The sequence below is a fragment of the Humulus lupulus genome, chromosome 3 (assembly GCF_963169125.1).
Source record: "Humulus lupulus chromosome 3, drHumLupu1.1, whole genome shotgun sequence".
Taxonomy (NCBI): Eukaryota; Viridiplantae; Streptophyta; class Magnoliopsida; order Rosales; family Cannabaceae; genus Humulus; species Humulus lupulus.
Genome location: NC_084795.1, coordinates 30515700 through 30539482, shown reverse-complemented (window position 1 = coordinate 30539482; position 23783 = coordinate 30515700). Strand labels below are relative to the sequence as shown.

General features: G+C 40.1%; 1 long non-coding RNA gene across 9 annotated transcripts; it reads right to left on the bottom strand.

Annotated features, from left to right (window-relative positions):
- Positions 1-15929: 15929 nt before the first annotated feature.
- On the bottom strand, positions 15930-20950 carry LOC133822446 (uncharacterized). Of its 9 annotated transcripts, none has more exons than XR_009887873.1 (7): positions 20671-20949; positions 20390-20579; positions 18741-19426; positions 17712-17829; positions 17345-17428; positions 17004-17176; positions 15930-16115 (listed from the first exon to the last, which is right to left on the bottom strand). It is a non-coding gene; the product is annotated as an uncharacterized LOC133822446 (long non-coding RNA). The 9 variants fall into 9 exon arrangements; XR_009887876.1 differs by having other exon boundaries at positions 17004-17161; XR_009887877.1 differs by having other exon boundaries at positions 17004-17428; positions 18741-19039; positions 19274-19426.
- Between the last annotated feature and the right edge of the window lie 2833 nt (positions 20951-23783).

Sequence of the window (23783 nt, the reverse complement as noted above, 5' to 3'; positions counted from 1 at the left end):
TTCCCTCGATACACCTTTCTTCACCTTAGATATCAAGGCGTTGTAGCACTCCCTCGCTTCTCGCTGATTTCCCAACACGCATTCTACCCCTGTGTCGGTTGGGAATTTCATGGCAAGGTGCCGTATCGAGGTAACGGCTCACAGGTCGACCAAAATTGGCCTTCCAATTACAGCATTATACGTTGAAGGACAATCAACTACTATGAATGTAGTGAGTAATGTCCCGTTTATAGGTGCAGTTCCTGCTATAACTGGGAGCCTAATCGACCCAGTTGGGGAGAGCCCTTCGCCAGAAAAACCATAAATGGTTTGGTTGCATGGCTCCAAGTCCTTGACGGACAATTTCATTCTTTCCAGTGAAGACTTGTATAAGATGTTGACTGAGCTTCCTGTGTCAACCAACACCCTCTTAACCATAATGTTGGCGATTTGAACGTCAACGACCAGCGGATCAGAGTGTGGGAATCGTACGTGTTGGGCATCATCCTTAGAGAAGGTTATCAATTCCTCCTCTGTTCGAGCCTTCTTTGGTGCTCGATCCTCCACACTCATCATCTTGATGTCCTGGTCGTGGCGTAAGGTTCGAGCATATCGCTCCCTTTCCTTCGCACTGTCCCCTACAAGGTGTGGGCCACCACAGCTGGTGAGTGATGTACCTGCCATATGAGCTGGCTGTAAGGGTGGCGAGCGTTGGCATGCAGGTGCCTGCTCGTTGCCACCTTGAGCCTCTCACTGAGACCCTCCTGCGGCTCGCACATATCTCTTTAGATGTCCCTGCCTGATCAGGAACTCAATTTCTTCCTTCAATTGGTTACACTCATTGGTGTCATGTCCCTATTCGTTGTGAAAACGACAGAATTTTGTGGTATCCCTCTTGGAGATATCCTTCCTTATAGGCACTGGTCGCTTATAAGAGACATTGGCATTGATCGCCTGGTACACCTCTGCTCGTCTTTCAACAAGGGCCGTATAGTTGGTGAATCTCGGCTCATATCTATTGCCTTTGGGGCATTTATTCTCAGACGATGATGACTCATTGCCCGCCTTTTTCCCAACATTTCTGCCATTTCTGTTCCTGTTGCCTTTACCGTTGCCATTGGGTTTTTCTAACCTGTTGGCGGCCTTGGCGGGTTCTTCCTTCGGTCCCTTATCTTTTGTAGGCGATTTCCCCTCGTTGGCAATCGTGTCCTCGAGCTTGATGTATCAATTAGCTTGATCCAAAAATCCTGGGCACTCTTTACCCCGTTCTTCCTTAGGCTGTTCCAGAGGGGAGATGGCGTCTAACCCTGGCAGTTAGGGCCATCATCTTTCCCTCGTCGCCCACTGTTTTGGCCCAGCTGCTGCTCGCATAAAGCGCTGGACATACTCCTTAAGGGGCTCTTCCTCCGTTTGGTATATCTCGACCAGCTGGTTAGCCTCAGTGGGGTGTACGTGACCAGCATAGAATTGTCCGTAAAATTCCTTCATGAACATTTCCCAGGATACTATACTAGCAGGAGGGAACTTAAAGAACCACTCCTGAGCAGTGTCAGATAGTGTGGCAGGGAAGATTCTGCAGCAAGCATCATCCGACACCTTTTGAATATCCATTTGTATCTCAAATTTGTTGACATGAGATACTGGGTCTCCGTACCCATCAAAGTTTGGCAGTACTGGCATTTTGAACTTGCTGGGAGTTTCTACCACATCAATTCTCTCTACAAACGGAGTGCCTCTCCTTTGGTCGTACTCTATGTGGGATGTCCGACCCCCGGCTAGCTGTTGTACTGCGTGGTTCAGAGCGTCAATTTGAGCCTGAACCGCTTCGGGGATCGCTGGGGCGACTGGTGCTGGAGGAGCGTACTAATTGTGCCTTTTACGTCGGTCATTGAGTACGTCCATCAAGTCATCATCCCTGTGCCTTTGCTTGCTAGCGCCCAGCCGATCAAAGAGGTTGTGCTATCGGGGTTGCCCCCCAGCGTTATGGCTCATAGGCCTATTTTCTATAGGTGGGGGGTTTCTGTCTCCAGCTCTTTCTTCATTCCCCCGACCAGTGTTCCTCCTGCCAGAATCAGCTTCATTATAGTCATGGCCATCTCTAAATTGTGGCCGACTATGGCGCAATTGGCTGGTCACGCTATTTCCTCCTCGGGCTGGCATCTCCCGAGCGTCAGGGGGAGGCATGCACTGGTCATTGGGTCCCCGTGCATTATTATGTCGTGGGGGGCCCCTAACCACAGAGCTTGACTCATAATGCCTTCTGTTGGCAGAAGGATGTTGCCCCCCGCTCGATGGATTTGGCTCTTCGTCCCCTGGGCGTCTACGGCTACAGGGCAGCTGCCCTATTCTGCCTCTGGTGCTGGGGATTGCCGCGACCAGCTTGAGATGGAGAATGTTGCTCAGGATCCCAAATTGGTATATCATCCTGAGCGACAGGTGGCTGCTCTGGCCATTGAGGGCACGCTAGCTGAATTGGAGGACTCGGATTTTGGGCCCGTTGTGGTGATGCATTAGGTGGCTGATCTGGTTGCGAGGCCAGCGCAGCTTGTCCTTGAGCCAATTGAATGGTTGCTTTAAGAGCGGCTGCGATCTCTCTCTGCCGACGGTCCATGTCTGTCTGCCGCTCGTTCAGCTCATGCCGCTGACTCTCAATCTCCCTTTGTTGTAGCGCCAAGGTCTCTGCTGCATTCTCCTGATTGGCCAACTCATCCTGCATAACCCTCAATGTTGCCCTCAGTGTTTCCGAATCCATTTCCTCCTCTTCAATGTCTAAATGTGGTTCATTCTCAGCCACACTTGGAGGAGGAGGTTGAGATGTCACAGCGCCAGCAGCCTGTCCGGCTCTCTTCGATGTCTTTGCCATTTGATTTTCTTAAAGCTTCTTGATCAATCTCTTAATGAAAGCACCAAAATGTTGACCCTCGATTTGGCCAACGACACATAGTCAGAATAACGACAAAGAAATAAGAAGGCAATCAAGAATGGAATCAAATGGTAAAGAAGTGACACAGATGATTTATAGAGGTTCAACCCCAACAGTGTGGTAATGACCTACGTCCACTTAGTGTTATTATTGATGTTGAATCCTAATGCCATGATCAAAGAACTAGGATTCTTGAGTTTCACCAGCCTTAAGAGAATTACAACTTTTCGGTGGATAATCACAGTATGCTCTTTCTATGAGTATTCAGATTTTTTATTCAAAAGTCCCTTACCTAAGCCTCCTCATTCATATTTATAGGTTCAAGGGGGTTACATGGGCCAATGGGCCTTAATTATTCTTAATATCAGCGTATTAGGGCAATAAAGAGAATATAATAAATGTAGTTATTACAAGATTACATATCTTTAAAGGAAATAAATAGAAGCATGAGACCGGACTGGTCGCATCTAAAAGTGAGATCTGATGAAGCAATAAAGATTTGGTCGATAGTCGAACAACACCCCTTCACTTTGATGCTAACACGTACCAACCACATATAATAAATTCTTGCCACATCATCAAGAGCCATTTTTGGGTAAATAGTGTATTTGCATGAATGATGGTATTTAGAGAAATTGTTGAGATGTTGAAATTCTAGTCACATGGTCTGAAGCATTGGTTGAATGATTGAAAAAAAATTGGAATTTTTTGAGAAAAATTATTCCCCTAGTCTAAGTTTAAATTTTTCTGTGAAGTTAAGTCATCCAATAGTTTTTTTTTTTTTAGTTTTGGATTGTATCTTTGTTCTTTTTTTTGTTTGCGTGAGGACAAGCAACCAGTCAAGTTTAGGGGTGACCTAGGGCATTTAATGAAGTTCAGTTGAGTGTAACAAGATCTATAAAGGTAGCAAAGATGTTGTAAGAAATTCACCTATGTGGACTTAGAGGTGGTGCCACCTCTCATGGGAGTTGGAGTTTATCCCTAGAAAGTTCATGAAGAGATGAACACATGACCATGATAGTGCTAAGCGAGAAAGTGGGAAAAACAAAAGATTTGGTCGAGGTGTGTGAGGAATCACCGATTTTATCATATGAAATACTTGGTTCAAGTTTTAAGCAACTAATGATTTCGATAAGACCTTGTGGTATTTTCACTAAGGTAAAGTTCAAACCGAAAGACACTTTATTTTATGCACCAAAACTATTTTAAGCTAGAGAATGAGGCTTGTATTTAACCAAGTGGGGGATTGTTATTATTAGTTAAATACAACTTATAAGTGTTCAAATACAAGCAAGGTATAAACACTTAGTAAAATTCACACAATGAAGATGTGAAATTTGATCTTAAATTGTAGGCACTTATAAAATGCAATTTGGGGTCCAAAGTGTTGCATGAGAGTATCTAAGGGTTCCCAAAAAGCTTGGTATCATTTAGAGCATTTTTTGGACATTTGGAAGTGTCCAAAACCAGAGAGGTTGGCGATATGTCGACACCCAAGTAGCGAGGCATCGTCTTATGCCTAGGGTTTCAAGAAACCCTAACAGGCGATGCATTGCCTGCTTTTACGCGACGCATCGCCTACTAAAGTACGTGAAATTACGTAAAATGCTCATAATGACGTGTTTTTCAAGTCTAATCCTATTAGTTAGACCTAAGGACAGTGTCTGCTCTATATAAGGAACAAAATAGTGTTTTGGAAGATTTGATCACTCTCTCCAATCTCTCGCTACCCCCCCCCCCCCCCCCCCTCTCTCTCTCTAGCTCCAAGAATCTCTAGTTTTTCTCCAAGAACTCTCAATCCTCATTCCCTTAAGAGAATGCCTCAAGCATCCTTGGTGACTAGGAAATAGAGTATTAGGACAGCGTTTTGCAACGTATATAAGCCTTGGTGTTGTGTTTTTGGTTTGCTCAAAGAATTTTCTCAAAGTGGTGGTTTTTGCCTAGGGCTTTTGAAGCTTCATCAAAGTTGAAGAACATCATTGATCTACTTGAGTTTGCAAGTTCTTTCTCAATCTTTTTTAAGTCTCAGTCAATCCAATTTTTATGTAGATTCTAATTATTTAGGTGGTGTTATCTCACTCTCCCCCAGCATGAAATAATAGTCCTTCATACAAAGTTAGGGTGGCAGATTATAGTTCGTTAACACAAAAGACCACATGATGTACGATAAACTCATGTTGCCAAATGGATTAAACTCATTGGCAATCAAGCCCAAATGAACATTTCTTGGATCTCTTGCAAAATCAGGATGTCTGACATCAAAATCCTTCCATGCTAACCCATCAACGGGATGATGCATCACCCCCTCTTCTTTCGATCTCCCGGTATGATGTCATAGCATTTCTTCTGTTGTATGCCTTGAAATATACAATCTTTTTAATCAGGGAATCAACGGAAAATAACACATCACCTTATGCGGAACCTTTTTCCCTTTATTCTTCTAATTTATCCACCTGCTACTCCCGCACACCGGACATGAATCTTTAGATGCATGCTCATTATAAAACAAGCAGTAATCATATCTACACACATGTATTGATTGGTATCCCAACCCTAATTTACTTAGTTTTTTTTAGCCTCGTAGTGGGATGTTGGAATTTTTTTTCCTTCAAAAATGCAAACTTTAATAACTTCAACAATTCATCAAATGTGTTGTTCGATATATTTCCCCTCACTTTCAAGTGCATCAACTTAGCTAAAAGGTTAAGCGATGATATACAATCTCAACCTAGATACAACTCAGATTCAATATCGTCGAATAACTCGTCATAGTACTGACCCATTCCACTGTTAGCTTCTTTAGCATTGTTTGGTAAAAGGAAATCATCAACGACGTTTCACATCTCATCTACGGGCTCATTCTAATCCACCCCTTCATCAAAAACATCTTCCTCGACTTCCCCATGGTAAATCCACTATTCATAACTCTATTGGAAACCCTAATCGAATATATGTGCCTAAACAACATCCAAAGTTTGCAGTCTAAGATTCATGCATCTGATGCATGGACATCTTGTTCTCCTGTCATAATCTTTGTGTTGTGTCGCCACATTCATGAAATTTTAGAGACCATTCTAATAAGCATCACTAGCACGATTTCTCAATTTCGTCCAACTCTTATCAATCGCCATCTATTGTAAATATAAGAACATAAAATTTTAAAATATTAATTATGTCAATTAGTTGACTTGGTCGGTGAGCATGTTTAATAATTTTATAAAAAAGTTAAAATGAAATAAAATAAAATTTTCAACAAAATTATATCTAATACTCCTATCCCGACCTAGTGGATCCCTTGGAGAGAGTAAGCAGATATCTTGAAAAAATGAGGAATACTAGATTAATACATTGATTCAGATTACTATCCCCAAGCCATCCACTATGTCTATGTCTATGACTTTTTGTTATTAGAAATAATAATATATTTTTTTGTTATTAGAAATAATAACAATTTTTTTCCTATCCCGACTCTATGAACCCTATCCCAACCCTATAAAGACCCTATCCCAACACGACCCTATAAAGACCATATTCCGACCCCTGACCCTATGAAAACCCTATCTTGACCCTATAAAGACCTCCGTCCCTATAAAGACCATATCCTGACCCCCGACCCTATAGAGACCCTATCCCGACCCCGACCTTATCATGACCCTATAAAGACCCTATCCCGACCCCCGACCCTATAAAGACCCTTTCCCGACCTCTGACTCTATCTCGACATTATAAAGATCTTATCCCAACCCTATGAAAACCCTATCCCGACCCTATAAAGACACCAGACCCTATAAAAACCTTATCTCGATCCCTGAACCTATAGAGACCATATCCCGGCCCTCGACCCTACAAAGACCCTATCTCGACCCCCGACCCTATCCTGACACTATAAAGACCCTATCCCAACCCCCGACCCTATAAAGACCCTATCCCGACCTCCGACCCTATAAAGACCCTATCCCGACCCTATAAAGACTCTATCCGACCCCTGACCCTATATAAGACCTTATCCTGGCCCTGACCCTATAATTCTACAAAAAATTGGGAAGCATCTCCCCTATACTAATCACCTAGCCATCTGTAAATAATTAAAACAACACACAATAAGTTTCTTCCTTATATCTCCACAGCACACAAATATTTCACAGAATCTACTTCACTAATACATACAAGTTCATAACCTTCTGATATCATCGCATCGCACAATATGTATCTCAGAACCTACTTCAATATGAATGAATATTTAGGAAATTCAAACTCCTCTAATAATAATAATAATAATAATAATAATACAAGAAATAAGAGACACATATCAATTAATAAAAGGATTTACAAGAAAACATTCTAAATGAAAAAGCTCCAAAATTTACTCCTATTTATTTTCTCCAAAAAAAGAAAACAAAGTTAGTAAAACAAAAAAAATTTATAACACATATAACATATATATATACACCTCACACACATATACATACTATAACGCCTTGGTTACCCTAGAACAGTTACGGTGAACGATAAACGATAAACGATGAACCGTGAATTTAACTCGCTGCCCGAGTTCTTTGGTTAAAAACGTGCTTCTAGGCATTATTAATAGGTTAAGGTGGAAAACCAATCAAAAGGGAAGGATATATTTTATTTAAAACATAAAACTGTTCATGGGCCCATAAAAACGTTTACAAGTTATTTACAACTCAAAATGGTCATTACTGTTTAAATTTACAACCCGCCAACCTAAGCGGAAAAAATAGGGTAAACCCCCTAGTTCATCTGAGAACTCCTTGGCTGTGGTGGTAAAAAACAACCGCATATGTACACAGCACCACCTAAGCTCTCCACTCAAGGCTGGGTGAGCTTTTCTTTCCCTTTACCTGCACCACATAGCACCCATGAGCCAAAGCCCAGCAAGAAAACACAATATTGCATGAATATAATATCAACAATAATCATAATAATCATTCAGGACTCTTAGTCCAAAAATAAAGGAGTGACAGTTGAAAAGTCACTAAGGTGGGTTCCGTTCCCTTTAGCCATGTGACGATAGGGTCACCTGGGCTTTACAGATAAGTGATCCTTTCACTAGCTTATCAAGATAGGTGCCCGATGAAGTAGTTACCAATATAACCTATCACATGACCATAGAGTCATAACCATGGGATTCCGCTCCCTAGCCACGTGACAAGAAGTCACCTAGGCTTTAGGCCCTGGCTCTGAGTAACTAGTCCTAGACTAGTCAAGCGTTTATAGTTTTCATCGACCTTAAGGTTGGTCCAGCATTAATGTTCCTAGTGTCATTCAACACTGATATCGATTAGATCTAATCTTTTATCGGCCCTGCGTTCAGGACGCTTATGCCGTTTCTGACTCTTAAGTCAGTAATACGCGACCAATGTCGATTCTGAATAGTCAGTACCAAACACAAGTAAAAAACATCTGCTAGCATTTAATATGCAATCCATGTCCACATTTAAACACTCAACATGCCTCAATGATAGCCATGCGTGTTATATATATAGGGTGCAGTTTTCTTACCTCTGGTTCGAGCGAGAAATAGAACAAGAACGACCCCTGAGAACGATCGACATTTTGATTCCTTAGCAGTTACCTAATCATAACCAATTATAACCTCCATTAATGAAAATCAACAATGAAAGGGTCTTGACCTAAACCCCACTCTCGGGACCTTGAAACGTACCCACACGGTGAGTAGATTCGATCCCGAGCCAAAAACCCTTAAAAACACTCAAAACATGATTCTGAAGAAACAGAGTAGCGCTACTCACTAGCGCCCCAGCGCTATTCTCAGAACCTCAAACCGTCCAAGCCTCCCCTGGGTAGTGCTATAGCGCCCCATTGTGGGCACTGTAGCGCTACACCTGAAACCTCTTCCTTCGACTCCTTCAATTCCAACTCGATTCCAATGCTTCCAAACCTCATTTGTGGTGCCAAGTGAACCCAAAAACCATCCCCACAAGCCCCTAGCATTGCAACCACAAGAACCCTAACCAAAAACTCCCAACAAAACCAATCATCCAACCTAAAAATCTCAACTGAAAACCAAAGCTAAAACTGAGCAAACCAGGAATTTTAATGGCTAGAAACTTACGTCAAGCTCAGATTATGATGCTCTTCAATTATGGAACACACTCATAAGCTCTCAAGACTTACTTCCCAAGCTTGATTCCTCAAATTAGGCTCAAAAATCCAAAAAGAGAATGAGAGAAAATAGGTACGGGAGAAGGCTTTTCATAACTTTGTTTTCCCCTTCCTTCTACAACCTTCAGTGGCTTAATACTATCCTAGGGGTGGAAAGACCAAAATACCCCTAGGTCAAATAAGGATTTCTAAAGGCTCCCAAGGGAAAAATTGACATTTTCCACCTACTTCGTTAATCATAGTTAACGCTCTAATTGTTAAAATCACCCCGAGACTCACCCCGAGCCCCGAGCTTAAACCTGTTATGACTAAACCACTAATTTATATTCAAAGATCGTCTCATGCCGAATAGCTCGAACACATCCAAATTATAATGCGGTCTCAAAAATATATCACCGATATGCATTCAAATAAACAATTACGCCCTCAACGGGCCAAATTACCAAAACACCCCGGTAATGAAATGTGGACTCACATGCATGCATTTAACATCACATTATAATATAATTCACATAGACATGCATATAATCATTTAATGGCATAATTAAACAATTATGACCATCCCGGCCTTCCAATCCAACCATTAAACCGCTTTAGGGATTTCAGGGCATTATAACTATCCCCTCCTTACTGAAATTTCCTCCTCAAAATTTACCTGAACAACTCGGGATACTGACCCAACATATCTGATTCCAGCTCCTGGTCGCTTCCTCGACCTTACTGTTCCTCAAAGGACCTTATCCTTTCTGTCAAGTATCTGGACTGGCTGCTCCTCAAAGGAGAGATCTGCCTCAAGCTCTAGATCTTCATAGCTCAAGATATGAGCCACATCAGATACATACCTTCGAAGAGCTGAAACATGAAACACATTATGCACGGCTGACAACGCTGGTGGCAAGGCCAACCTTTAAGCCACTTAACCAACTCTCTCCATGATCTTAAATGGACTTACAAATCTAGAGCTCAGCTTGCCCTTCTTCCCAAACCTTCTCACTCCTTTCCATGGCGAGACTTTAAGGAAGACATAGTCTCCCACTTGGAACTCCACATTCCTGCGCTTGGGATCTGCATAGCTCTTCTGTCTATTCTGAGAGGCGAGCATCCGAGCTCTAATCTTCTCAATGGCCTCATTGGTCCTCTGAACTGCCTCAGGACCTAAGTTTCTCCTTTCACCTATCTCATCCCAATGAATGGGAGACCTACACTTCCTACCATACAACATCTCATAAGGTGTAACTCCAATGGTAGACTGATAACTGTTGTTGTAGGAGAACTCTATCAAAGGTAGATACTTACTCCAAGATCCATCAAAGTCCAGCACACATGCCCGCAGCATGTCTTCCAATATCTAGATCATCCTCTCAGATTGACCATCTGTCTGAGGATGATAAGCAGTACTGAACTTCAATTGCGTTCCCATGGCCTTCTGTAAACTCCCCCAGAACTTGGAAGTAAAAGTGGAGTCCTGATCTGACATGATCGATCTCGACGCTCCATGGAGGCGCACGATCTCCCTCACACAGAGATTTGCATACTGATCAAGTGTATAAGTAGTCCATACTGGCAAGAAGTGAGCTGACTTGGTGTAGCGATCCACTATCACCCAAATAGAATCATGCTGACCAACAGTCCTGGGTAACCCCCCACGAAATCCATCGTGATGTCCTCCCACTTCCACTCTGGGATATCCAGAGGTTGCAGTCACCCTGCTGGCCTCTGATGCTCAGCCTTGACATGTTGACATGTCAAGCACTTAGCCACATACTCTACTACGTCTCTCTTCATCCCCGGCCACCAATACAACGATCTCACATCCTGATACATCTTCATGGTGGCTGGATGCAAAGAGTAAGGTGTAATATGAGATTCATCCAGAATCTCTCGCCTTAAAGCAGTGTCTAACGGAACACATATCTGCCCCTTGTATCTCAAAAAATCCATATCAGACACTGTATAATCTCTGGATGCTCTAGCCAAAACATCCTCTCTAATCTTGATCAGCTGTGGATCACTCAACTGACCCTCCTTGATTCTCTCCAACAGTGTAGATTGTAGTGTAATATTAGCCAACTGGCCCACCAGTAACTCTATACCAGCTCTGGTCATGTCATCAGCTAACTCTCTGGCTATCAACCTTATACCATAAATCTGCCTCGGACCCTTCCGGCTTAAAGCATCAGCTGCCACGTTGGCTTTTCCTGGATGATACAGAATCTCACAGTCATAATCTTTTAATAATTCCAGCCAACGCCTTTGTCTCATATTCAAATCTTTCTGGGTGAAGAAGTATTTCAGACTCTTGTGGTCTGTATAGATCTCACACTTCTCTCCATAAAGATAATGCCTCCATATCTTTAAAGTAAAGACCACAGCCGCCAACTCCAAATCATGAGTGGGATATCTCTTTTCATACTCCTTCAACTGACGAGAGGCATAAGCAATTACCTTCTCTGACTGCATCAGAACACAACCCAAATCCTGATGAGAAGCATCGCAATAAATCACAAACTTCTCCTGATCTGTTGGAAGAATTAGAATTGGAGCTGTAATCAATCTCTGCTTCAGTTCCTGGAAGTTGTTCTCACATTTATCTGACCACACAAATTTCTGATTCTTGCGTGTCAGCTCAGTCAACGAAGTAGCAATCTTTGAGAACCCTTCCACGAAACGCCTATAATAACCTGCCAATCCAAGGAAAATTCTAACCTCAGAAGCATTCTTTGGCCTTGGCCAATCTCTGACCGCCTCAATCTTCGCTGAATTTACTTTAATCCCCTCCTTACTGACACTGTGCCCAAGAAAGGACACCTGAGATAACCAAAATTCACATTTCTTAAATTTTGCAAATAATCTGTGTTCCCTCAGTCTATGTAGAACCAACCTCATATGTTGCTCATGCTCTCACTTAGACTAAGAATATACCAGGATATCATCGATGAAGATGATCACAAACAGGTCTAGATAATCCATGAACACTCTGTTCATCATATCCATAAAAGCAGCAGGGGCATTAGTCAATCCAAAAGACATGACTAAGAACTCATAATGCCCATACCTGGTTCGAAAAGCAGTCTTTGGTATATCTCCCTCCTTGACCCTCAACTGATGATAACCAGAACGAAGGTCGATCTTTGAGAATACCGTCTTACCTTGCAACTGATCAAACAGATCATCTATCCTTGGCAAAGGATACTTATTCTTAATTGTCAGATTGTTCAGTTCTCTATAATCAATACACATCCTCATAGAACCATCCTTCTTCTTTACAAACAGAACTGGCGCACCCCAAGGTAAGAAACTAGGTCTAATAAAACCCCAATCTAACAGCTCTTGCAACTGTACCTTTAATTCCTTTAACTCAGCTGGGGTAATTTTGTAAGGTGCTCTGGACAATGGCTTCGTCCCTGGTGCCAATTCTATCACGAGCTCTATTTCTCTGTGCGGTGGAAACCCTGACAAATCTTATAGAAACACATCCAGAAATTCACAAACAAGTCTGGTCTCCTCTGGTCTCACTAGAACGACCTGAGTGGTATAAACCACACTGGCTAAGAATCCAATACAACCTCCTTGCAATAGATCCCTAGCCCTCGAAACATAAATCATAGGTATGCGAGGTCCATGCACAGTACCAACAAACACAAAAGGATCCTCACCTTCAGGCTCAAAGGTGACCATCTTCCTTCTGCAATCAATAGTTTCCCCATACTTTGCCAACCAATCCATACCCAATATCATGTCGAAGTTAGTCATAACTAACTCTATCAAATCCACTGATAACTCTCTTCCCTCCACTGTAATTGGAAAAGTTCTGACCCATCTCCTGGATACCACTAACTCCCCAGTGGGTAACAAAGTTCCAAACCCCACAGCATAAAAATCACAGGATCTACACATTCTATCAATAATACTACTAGCAACAAAAGAATGTGTAGCACCAAAATCAATCAAAACATTATAAGGGGTTCCAACACTAAGAAGCTGACCTGTAACTACTGAGGGAGAAGCCTCAGCTTATGCTTGTGTCAATGCGAACACTCGAGTTGGGGCCAAGCTGTTCGCTTTCCTGGGTTCTTCTTTTCTGGCCTTAGGTAAATCCTTCTTAAGATGACCCACTACTCCACAAGAGAATAAAGCCCTTGCCCTACACTCTCCCAAATGATGCCTCTTGCATCTAGGACATTCAGGGTAAGACTTCCAGGCTTCATTACCACCTAGAAGACCCATTGAAACACCACGGGGCCGCCTATCAGGACCTGGAACTGGGAAGGTATCAGGAACCTTCCTCTTCTGATCAATGGGGCCTACACCCCTACAAGAACCCACAAATGGAGGACATGTCCTCCTAAACTCCTTTCTGGCTGCACTGTCTCGCCAGATCTTGTTCTCTGCACTCTCAGCTGTGAGTGCCTTCTCAACCACCTGTGCATAGGTAGTAACCCCAGCCACAGTGGTAATTCGAACATCAAGGACTAATCTGGGCTGTAGCCCCTGGAGAAATCTCTCCCTCCTGGTCCCATCAGTGGGTACCAGCTCCATGGCAAACTTTGGCAAACGATCAAACTTTAAGGCATACTCAGTGACTGATAAACCTCCCTAAAGTAGCCTGATAAATTCCTCAGCTTTTGCCGCCCTGATGGCATTATTATAATATTTCTCATTAAATAGAGTCTGAAACTCTTCCCAACTTAGGGCATTAACATTTCTGGTCTGGGTAATAACCTCCCACCAAATTCGGGCATCCTCCCGAAACCTATAAGTGGCACAAGCCACCCTCTCATTACCAGTCACCCTCATGAAATCCGGGATGATGGTCATCATACTCATCCATTGCTCTGCCTTGGCAGGAACTACAATGCCTTCAAAAACTGGAGGTTGCTGCTTCCTGAACCTTTCATAGATAGGCTCCCATTGATTACCAACCTTAGGCAGCTGCCCAGCTGCTAGCACCGACATAGGAGGTGCCTCTGATACATTAGCTATTGTAGGAGCTTGCTGTTGTCTCAGGAGACGAAGGTCTTCTCCCTGTCTCAAATTTGTACCCTGCAGATCGTTAAATAACTGCTGCCAGTTTGCAGGAGCTGGCTGTGGAATCTATCCTTGGTCATTCTCTTGACCCTGATTATTATTATTATCCTGGCCTTGATCACTCTAGCTAGTTGATGCATCTGTCTGCCCTAGATTCATTCTTATCACTGATACCTTGCTGAAACAATAGTCAATACGACCAATCAGGTAGTAACAACTAAACCTCTTGCCGCCTTACGGTCCAAGAACAAGCAGATAATCAACATATTCCACAGTCATACAAATATACAATTCGATACATGATTATAGCATTACTAATAAGAGGTTTCACAATCAACAATACTAATAAGTATGTTCCAGCAATTTCAGTACTCTTTAGCACACGGTTGCTGAGGACATAATATTCAGGGCACAAGTTTAACATGGTGTCTCATGTATACAAGTAAAGCATTTATACTATATTTAAGCAGTTATACATATAACTACATAAATAGTTACCAAACCATGAGTCAAGCTTGTCTTCAGTGGTGAGTGTACATGCCCAGCTAGTCTACAAGAACCCTAACCTTGGCACGCTCTAATACCAAGTTGTAATGCCCTAGTTACCCCAGAACAGTTACGGTGAATGATGAACTGTGAATTTAACTCGCTACCCGAGTTCTTTGGTTAAAAACGTGCTTCTAGGCATTATTAATAGGTTAAGGTGGAAAACCAATCAAAAGGGAAGGATATATTTTATTTAAAACATAAAACTGTTCATGGGCCCATAAAAACGTTTACAAGTTATTTACAACTCAAAATGGTCATTACTGTTTAAATTTACAACCCGCCGACCTAAGCGGAAAAAATAGGGTAAACCCCCTAGTTCATCTGAGAACTCCTTGGCTGTGGTGGTAAAAAACAACCGCATATGTACACAGCACCACCTAAGCTCTCCACTCAAGGCTGGGTGAGCTTTTCTTTGCCTTTACCTGAACCACATAGCACCCATGAGCCAAAGCCCAGCAAGAAAACACAATATTGCATGAATATAATATCAACAATGATCATAATAATCATTCAGGACTCTCTGTCCATAAATAAAGGAGTGACCGTTGAAAAGTCACTAAGGTGGGTTCCGTTCCCTTTAGCCATGTGACGATAGGGTCACCTGGGCTTTACAGATAAGTGATCATTTCACTAGCTTATCAAGATAGGTGCTCGATGAACTAGTTACCAATATAACCTATCACATGACCATAGAGTCATAACCACTACAAGAAAAAATAGTATTCATAACACTTAAAAACTGCTAACCGGGAGTATTGATAACACTTCTGAAACGCTAACATAGCCCCTGTTATTAAAAGTCCTGTCTTTTCTATAACAGTATTTGAATGTTATGTTCGATGTTATCTTAAACTATTCAATAACACATTTTGAGTTGCTATAATATTTAAATAATAACATTTAGTTAGAGTATTTGGTTATAAATTTGACATTTAATCTTATACTTTTTGCATAACACTTTTCAACCGTTACATTTGATTATTTTGATAGCATTTTTAGTTTGTTATATTATATAAATCATAACGATTTGTTACGCTTATAATATGTTTCTAAATCATAACATATTAAAAGTCTAGTAATAAAATTTTGTTACTTTAGCATGGATAATATATTTTAAATTTTATTTTAATAAGTATACTTGTAAGGTTTTTTTTAATTAAAAGATTTTCATTATTGTATTTTGATAAAAAAAAAAATTAAAATTAATCATAAAATGTAATTCTCAATAGATTGATAAGCCATAAGTATTACATTAAACAATAACTAATTCAAACCATGAATGTGTCTACTTCATGAGATCTTAGTTCTAACTTAAGTTTGAAAGCATAACATAATAAAGTTTTATAATCTTGAACATTTTTTACTTCAAAATTGAAAAACAGAAACATTACAAGATACACAAAAATAAACCATGCATGAAACTTGCTCCATTCTTCAATTCATCATCCTTTGTGCACTTGTCTTTGTTGTGAGTCCATTTGCTTAACTACAACAAAATTTAAATAATTAATACTTCAACTTTTTGGAGGGTTAGTTTTACTCTAATGAATTATGAGAATGAGAAAATAGAGTCAGTCTGGACACAAAAAAAAGTTAAGAAATCCCTTTACTGAAAACTACATAGAGAGGGAGAAGGATGGGGTACTTGCTTCACAGAGACATGAAAATTACAAGAAAATGCAAAACTAAAGACACTTGAAAACAAAAAAGGAAATTCAATTTTTCTTATTTTACAGTACCGAAAAGATTAATCTAAACAAGATAATCAAGGCACTAATTCTGCCATAGGAAGATAATAAAAATACCAATGTTCAATCCAGTATCAAGTCAAAATACTAATTCAACCACTGTCATATTTTTTCATTAATCCAATCACAATACTTTCAGCCACTATGACACCAAAATACACCAGTAAAAATAAATCTCATTTTTTTAAACACTTTTATACAAAATAAATCTCATTTTTTATTAGTATTAGTTTTATAACATTTACATTATATATAGTAATGTTTATTTATTTAGATTCTAAAGGGTTTAATTTACATGTGCCAACTCAATTAAGCTTAAGTATACCATTAAACATGGTGCAACATGACTGCAATCAATGCACGAAATCAATAAGTATTAACAATTGAGTTAGAGATATATAGTAAGAAGAGGGAAAGATACAGTCTATATGCACAGATATAATCAATCATATAAAATAAATAAATAAGAAAAGATAAAGTGCTCGAGTTATCACTCTAAATCATCTTGAAGCTAACAAAAGACAGAGTCTACTAATACTCACAACCTCCTTATAAGGAGATTAAGTCGCAACCTTCTTATCACTATCAAATTTTGTTTTTAAAACTACAAACTCTCACAAAAATACCTTCTTCTACTTCTAGACTTGCCAGGTGACGGGGAGCATGACATGTTGCGTCTTGTGTGCACCTTTCTGCAACAAGGGCTGCCAAACTGCCATTTGCACCAACATCATGCTTGTCTTCTGAAGATTTTTCAAAATTTGAATGCTGAAGCTTTTTATTCCTAGAATTTGGCAAGCTAGAGATATGAATTTGATCATCATCATCATCATCATCATCATCATCAGTGGCATAATTTCCAAGACCCAGCACATTTGTTACTTATAAATAAAAGTACAAATTCAAACTGTAACAGAGTGAGGTTGGTTAACAAATCATAGCTTGGTCAGAGTTGCAAGATTCTTACTCTGTCAAAATTGCTCACCCATAGAGAATTGTTGGGATTAGGCCATGATTTGAAGCAGAATCAGTTATGGGAGCAAAATCAAGTCTACAACAGAAATGAAAAAGCAAAGCAAATGAGTGCATTATAAATGGAAGAAAATCTCTGAGCATTATATATAAAACAATAAAATGAGCATCTGTAATACTAAAATGCCTGGTTGAAGCTGTAACAAATGTTAAATTAGATAAGAATTGACAGCTTAACATTTGAGAGCACCATGATCCAACCAATAAACACTCACATGGAGCTCTCCATTCAACCATTAATTTATTTATACAAGTAATAGAAGCATTTTCAATACAACTCCGAGTCGTTTCAGCTTTCTTACCTCCAACATTCAAATTTTTGACCTATCCATAAGGCATTGAGGATTTCTTGGACTTTCCAATGGATGGAACATTTTGTCCACTACTACAGCTGAGAATGCCACCCATCACTAGCTAGTCCTTTTGCCATCAATATACAATCAAAATTATACACAACTCATAATATACACCAAGTAAAAACAGAATTTGAATTAGGAAAAAAAAAATCATAAACCCGATTATAACCCAAGTATTATTATTATTATATATATAATGTATACACTAAAAAAATAGGAAGTTAGCTAATATCTCATACAACAAAAAGGTTAATGGGTTACTGTGACAACATTAATACATGCTTCAGAATCTAGTAACATATCCATTAGATAACAATGACAAAATCTCATTTTCTCATCAAACAAACACTTATTTCAGATGAAGTTTACTAGAGCATACCAAAGCTAAAATAATATTGATCAAAAGGACCACTTGTTTCAGTTTAAGATGTGAAAATTCAACCCATATTATTATTCCATGGTTAAGCTTTTTTGGCTATGAAAAATTGTAATCATATAGAACCTTCTGGTGTGATTAATGGCACCGAAATATTCAACATCTGCCAAGTGGGAATAACTTGAGTTATGTATTGTCAACTAGGCTGTTATACATGGTGGAAATGCCTAAAACTATATAGCTTAAGAGGCTAAGCTATATATTAATATTTGGTTTGAAAATTTTGCAAAAGAATGTCAATTTTCTGTTTTTGAAGAGAAAAAATATGACTGTAATATAAACAGGTAATATACTTTTGTTGATTCTAATTTTCTCTCTATGAAACTATTGATATAACTTCCTTGAGCAATGATTGTATTACATGAGAAAGAGGCCAAAGCCAATTTTCGGAATTCTAAACAAAAAACTTAATATTAAATGATGAGTAACTATCCCAACTCTTACTTGAAGAATCTCATTTCACATATATAAACAACACCCGAAATCTCCAAATCTGGCATGAGATATGAACATATATGAGAAAGGGATGAGCTCCATACCTGGGGAATATGTAGTGCGCCTGAGGTGTTGTTTTCAAGATTTTTTTGTGCCTAGTAATAAGAAATAAACTAGTCACTGGAGAAGAGAGGAAGACTCCAGTTGCACGGGTTGTTGTGGTCGAACGATGGCCTCTCTTGATTGCATTCCATTATCCCCAACCAAATGGAGCCTAAGTTATCAGCTAACTTCCGTTACCACTCTGAGAGTGCTTGCTTCTGTTTTTCTAGCAAGAACGAGTATCTTATTTCTCTTTAAGAAGTTCCCCAGCAGCACTCTTAACAGACAAGACATAAATTCACTTTCACAAGTGGAAATTATTATTGTTGTATTTCTTTATTTAAACAGGGAAAATAAATAAAGGGTAAAATTTTCAGGTGTAATAACTTCATCACTGTCTGATTACAAAGGAAGCGGGAGAATATAAAATATAAATGAAAATGAAAAAAGCTCCCAGTTAGACATTGTCATTTCAAAATGTAAATCAGAATCTCCAACATGGAAAAATAATGTCATCAAACTATAGAAAAGCTACCTGAATCTCTACAAGAAATCTTTGAGATCCATCCATAGTAACTGCAACAACCACCTCGAAAACATATGAGCCTGAATACTCCTCACTTAAAAACATCTCACTGGGATTTAAAACTGCTTGCATTCCTAATTGTGACATTTCAAATACTCCAAGCTGGCAGCACAGAAACAAAATTAATGTAAGTTGTCCAAACAATAATTTTCTACCTTCACAAAAATGGAAAAGAAGTAAAATCTAACGAGTCCATGTATCAAAAGTGTAATTTTTTTCTTAGAGGACCCGCATAGGTCAATTTGTGCCTTCAATATTCGCTTGCCTAAATATAGATGACTTAATTACCAATACTGTAGGAGGGAAATCATACTTGTTGTAAGCCTAATCGATACCACGAATTTAGCTTCGTTTACTATGGACATTAGATATTAAAAAATGCGAGAAAGAAAAATGAAGATATGTCTATAGTTGGATTTCTTTTAATAAAAACTTCATTGCAAAACTGCATTAAATTTCTTGGTGGGAGGGCCTAAGCTCATAACGCAACAACTAAAAAAGCTTCAGTCTTGCAAGTTAAATGGCCAGATATTCACCATAACGTCGAGTAACATGAGAGTAACACATTCAGATCAAAAACATCTATCATATAAATAAATATACTATACTAAGAGGAGCAAGATCAATAGAGACTAAATAGATCAGACATACAGAACAGAAAAGAATAAAAACACTAATGAATAATTCGGAGTAAAAAAATACTATCACTAATAAGTACATGAACAGCAATTAAGACTCATTCACCTCGTTAAAATTTCCATATTAGATCAATCACACACCAAAACAGAAAAGGAGCAACTCAAAACGCAAAGAAGAAAAATTACACATACGGAATTGAAATTAACAAACAAGTCGTGCAATGCAAATCAATAACACAACGATTCGACGAGAAATTGGAAACGAATTCCATAATAGCAGAAAACCCAGATAAAAAAAATCACAAAAACATGAAGAACCTAGACACACAAAATGCAAAAACAAAGCAAACCCAGATCACAAAAATCATCAAAAAACTTGAGAGAAAAGAAGAATTGACGAGAGAAAGAGTCGAGAGAAGGAACATACTCGTGTGGAGGCAGAGAGAGATGGTAGTAGCTTCGCTCAAGAGCTTATTACAAAGAGGGCATGTCATGCATGCCTCCAGCTTTTCCCTCCTCGCTTTAACAATCTGACCCGCCATCTCTGTGTGCGACTCCCTCTCTCGCTCTCTCTCTCTCTAGGCTGAGAAATTGGTATCTATTGAAACGGCATTCGACTGAAATAAATTGAACATATATATATATATATATATATACATTGATTATATGATATTAATTGAAATCTAAATGCTAAAAAAAACAAAATACCTCACAGAAAAACAGAGGTCCAGCGGGAGAGATATCAGAGAGAAAGAATGACGGGGAGGCTGGCACAGTCATGGTGTGTTTCAGCGACTCGCATGAGAGAGAGAGGGCTGAGGAAACTAAGTGAGAGAGAGAGGAAGAGGAGGCGACACTGATTTAGGGAGCTGGTTTGGGTAGTTTAGGTTTAGGGATTCAATGAGAGCATATGAGGGATTAAAGAAATTTCTGTGGTTGTTCACTTTTTTTCTTTTCTTCTCGGATTAGACCAAGTTTCATATGGCGCCTTATTTCTTTTTTATTTGGCGCCTAACACATACAGGACTTGTTAAAAAATAATTAATTCTCCTTTTTTTTTCATTTGCCCATTAATAACGCTTCTTCATTTATGTAATATTTTACAGTAACATATAGCAAAATTGTTGTGGTGAACCATGGGATTCTACTCCCTAGCCACGTGATTAGTAGTCACCTAGGCTTTAGGCCCTGGCTCTGAGTAACTAGTCCTAGACTAGTCAAGCGCTTATAGTTTTCATCGAACTTAGGGTCGGTCCAGCATTAATGCTCCGAGCTTCATTCAACACTGATATCGATTAGATCTAATCTTTTATCGGCCTTGCGTTCAGGACGCTTATGCCATTTCTGACTCTTAGGTAAGTAATACGCGACCAATGCTGATTCTGAATAGTCAGTACCATACACAAGTAAACAACATCTGCTAGAATTTAATATGCAATCCATGTCCACATTTAAACACTCAACATACCTCAACGATAGCCATGCATGCTATACATATAGGGTGCAGTTTTCTTACCTCTGGTTCGAGCGAGAAATAGAACAAGAATGACCCCTCAGAACGATTGACCTTTTGATTCCTTAGCGGTTACCTAATCATAACCAATTATAACCTCCATTAATGAAAATCAACAATGAAAGGGTCTTGACCTAAACCCCACTCTCGGGACCTCGAAACGTACCCACACGGTGAGTAGATTCGATCCCAGGCCTTAAGGATTGAAACCCCGAGCCAAAAACCCTTAAAAACACTCAAAACGGGATTCTGAAGGAATAGAGTAGCGCTACTCACTAGTGCCCCAGTGCTATTCTCAGAACCCCAAACTACCCAAGCCTCCCCTGGGTAGCGCTATAGCGCCCCCTTGTGGGCGCTGTAGCGCTACACCCAACCAGATCCACCCCTAAAACCTCTTCCTTCGACTCCTTCAATTCCAACTCGATTCCAATGCTTCCAAACCTCATTTTTGGTGCCAAGTGAACCCAAAAACCATCCCCATAAGCCCCTAGCATCACAACCACAAGAACTGTAGAGACCCAAATTCGCTAATAAGGCTTGGGGCCTTTATTAGCGTGCCTGGAGGGGAATAATTGTTATATTGTATTAATATATGTGAATTTAATGAATATGTGACTAGAGTGCATGTTTAGGCGATTAAATATGCATGTGGGCCATGTTTGGCTGTTAGGGGCATATTTGTAATTTTAGCCTGTTGAGGGCATAAATGTGATATATGTGATATAATGGTGATATATTTGTGAAGCACGGTCCGAGACGGTCCTAGGGAGCTATTTCGCTAAAAGTCACAATGGGGTTAAATACCCGGTCCTAGGGAGCCTAGGAGTATTTTGGGTATATTATAAAATGTTTTGGGAATTATTGAGTGGCGGTTAGTAATTTAGTATTGGTTTAGACGCGTCAGAATTTAAATGTGGATTTATAGGAATACTTGAGGATTTAGAGGGATTTGGGGTGAAGTGACTAAATTGCCCTTGGAGGCACTTAAGGATTTAAATTAGCACAAGGGTATTTTGGACCTTTTGGTAGCTGATTCTAGGGGCATATGGAAGGGAATTAGAAGGAAATAATTAGAAGAAAACTCTCAGCTCTTCTCCCTTCCTCTCCCAAGCGGTTCACTCTCCCTTTCTCTCTAGGGTGCTAGTTTTGGAGGATGCTAGAGTAGAAACTCAGTAGCATAAAGGGTTTAGCTAGAATCAAAGGTAAGTCTTAATCCAATTTTGTTGAATTCTTGCTGAAAGTATTGAATTTGTGAGCTGAGTTGTATTTTATCTTGTGGGTCATTGAAATGAAGATTTGGTTAGGCTCAACTTGGGAATCAAAAGAATTAAGTTTGGAATTTGGTTGGGGAGCAGCTGAAGGTCGAAATTCAAATTGAGGTAAGGGTTTCATGCATCTCTGAAGTTTAATTTCTGGTATGGTTTAAATTTTTTGAAGGGAGGTTTTAGGTTTTATTAATGGTGGTTTAAGTTTTATGAAATTGAAGCCACTAGGTGAATTTTGGGGTTTAATGTGTATCTAGGCTTGTTGTTGATGTTTCTGAGTTGTTAGATGGTCTATTTGGGGTTTTTGATTGAATTTGGGACTTAGGTATGTCTAGGTATTGATTTGGGAGTGTTTTGGCTCGGGAAAAATGTTGGGAAAAACCCAGAATTCTGGGTTCGCGTATGGGCGTCGCGGCGCTAGGATGCAGCAGGGAAAGATACCATTCTGGGAGACGCGGCCCCTATAGGGTGGTGCCGCGGCACTAGGCCATTTTTGGGCAGGGATAAATTTTCAGTTTTTAGGCTTTTCCCCAGGGGGCTCGGGGGATGCTTCCGCTACCTTGTGGGGGAAAACGGGAGGTTTCGAGAGAGCGAGATTGTTTCCGGGAGATGATTATAAATTGGTTAGTAATGAAAGTGCCATGTTTGTGTTGTGACTAGGTTTTCAGTGAGGCTCGGGTTAGAGGACCGTGCTCGAGATTTCGGTGCTCAAGAAGCTCGGGACATAGGTAATAATACTACTGCTCCTGTAGAGCTTGTATGCAGGGCAGGACCTTATATGATTGTGTTGCAGGGCGTAGCCCTTTGATTGAGTTTATTCATGCTTGGTATTTGCTTTATTATGTTATGTATGCATATGTGTGAATGTTCAACAAGGCCGAGAACGGCAAGGGGCCGAGAACGGCGCTAAGCACATGGAGTGGAAGGCCGAGTGCGGCAAGGGGCCAGGAGCAGTGTTTAGCACGCGGAGTGCGAGTTGCCACGGCGAGACCCTAAAGGATACCTGGGATATCTTTACGGTGTGGACCGCGAACCCAAGGCCT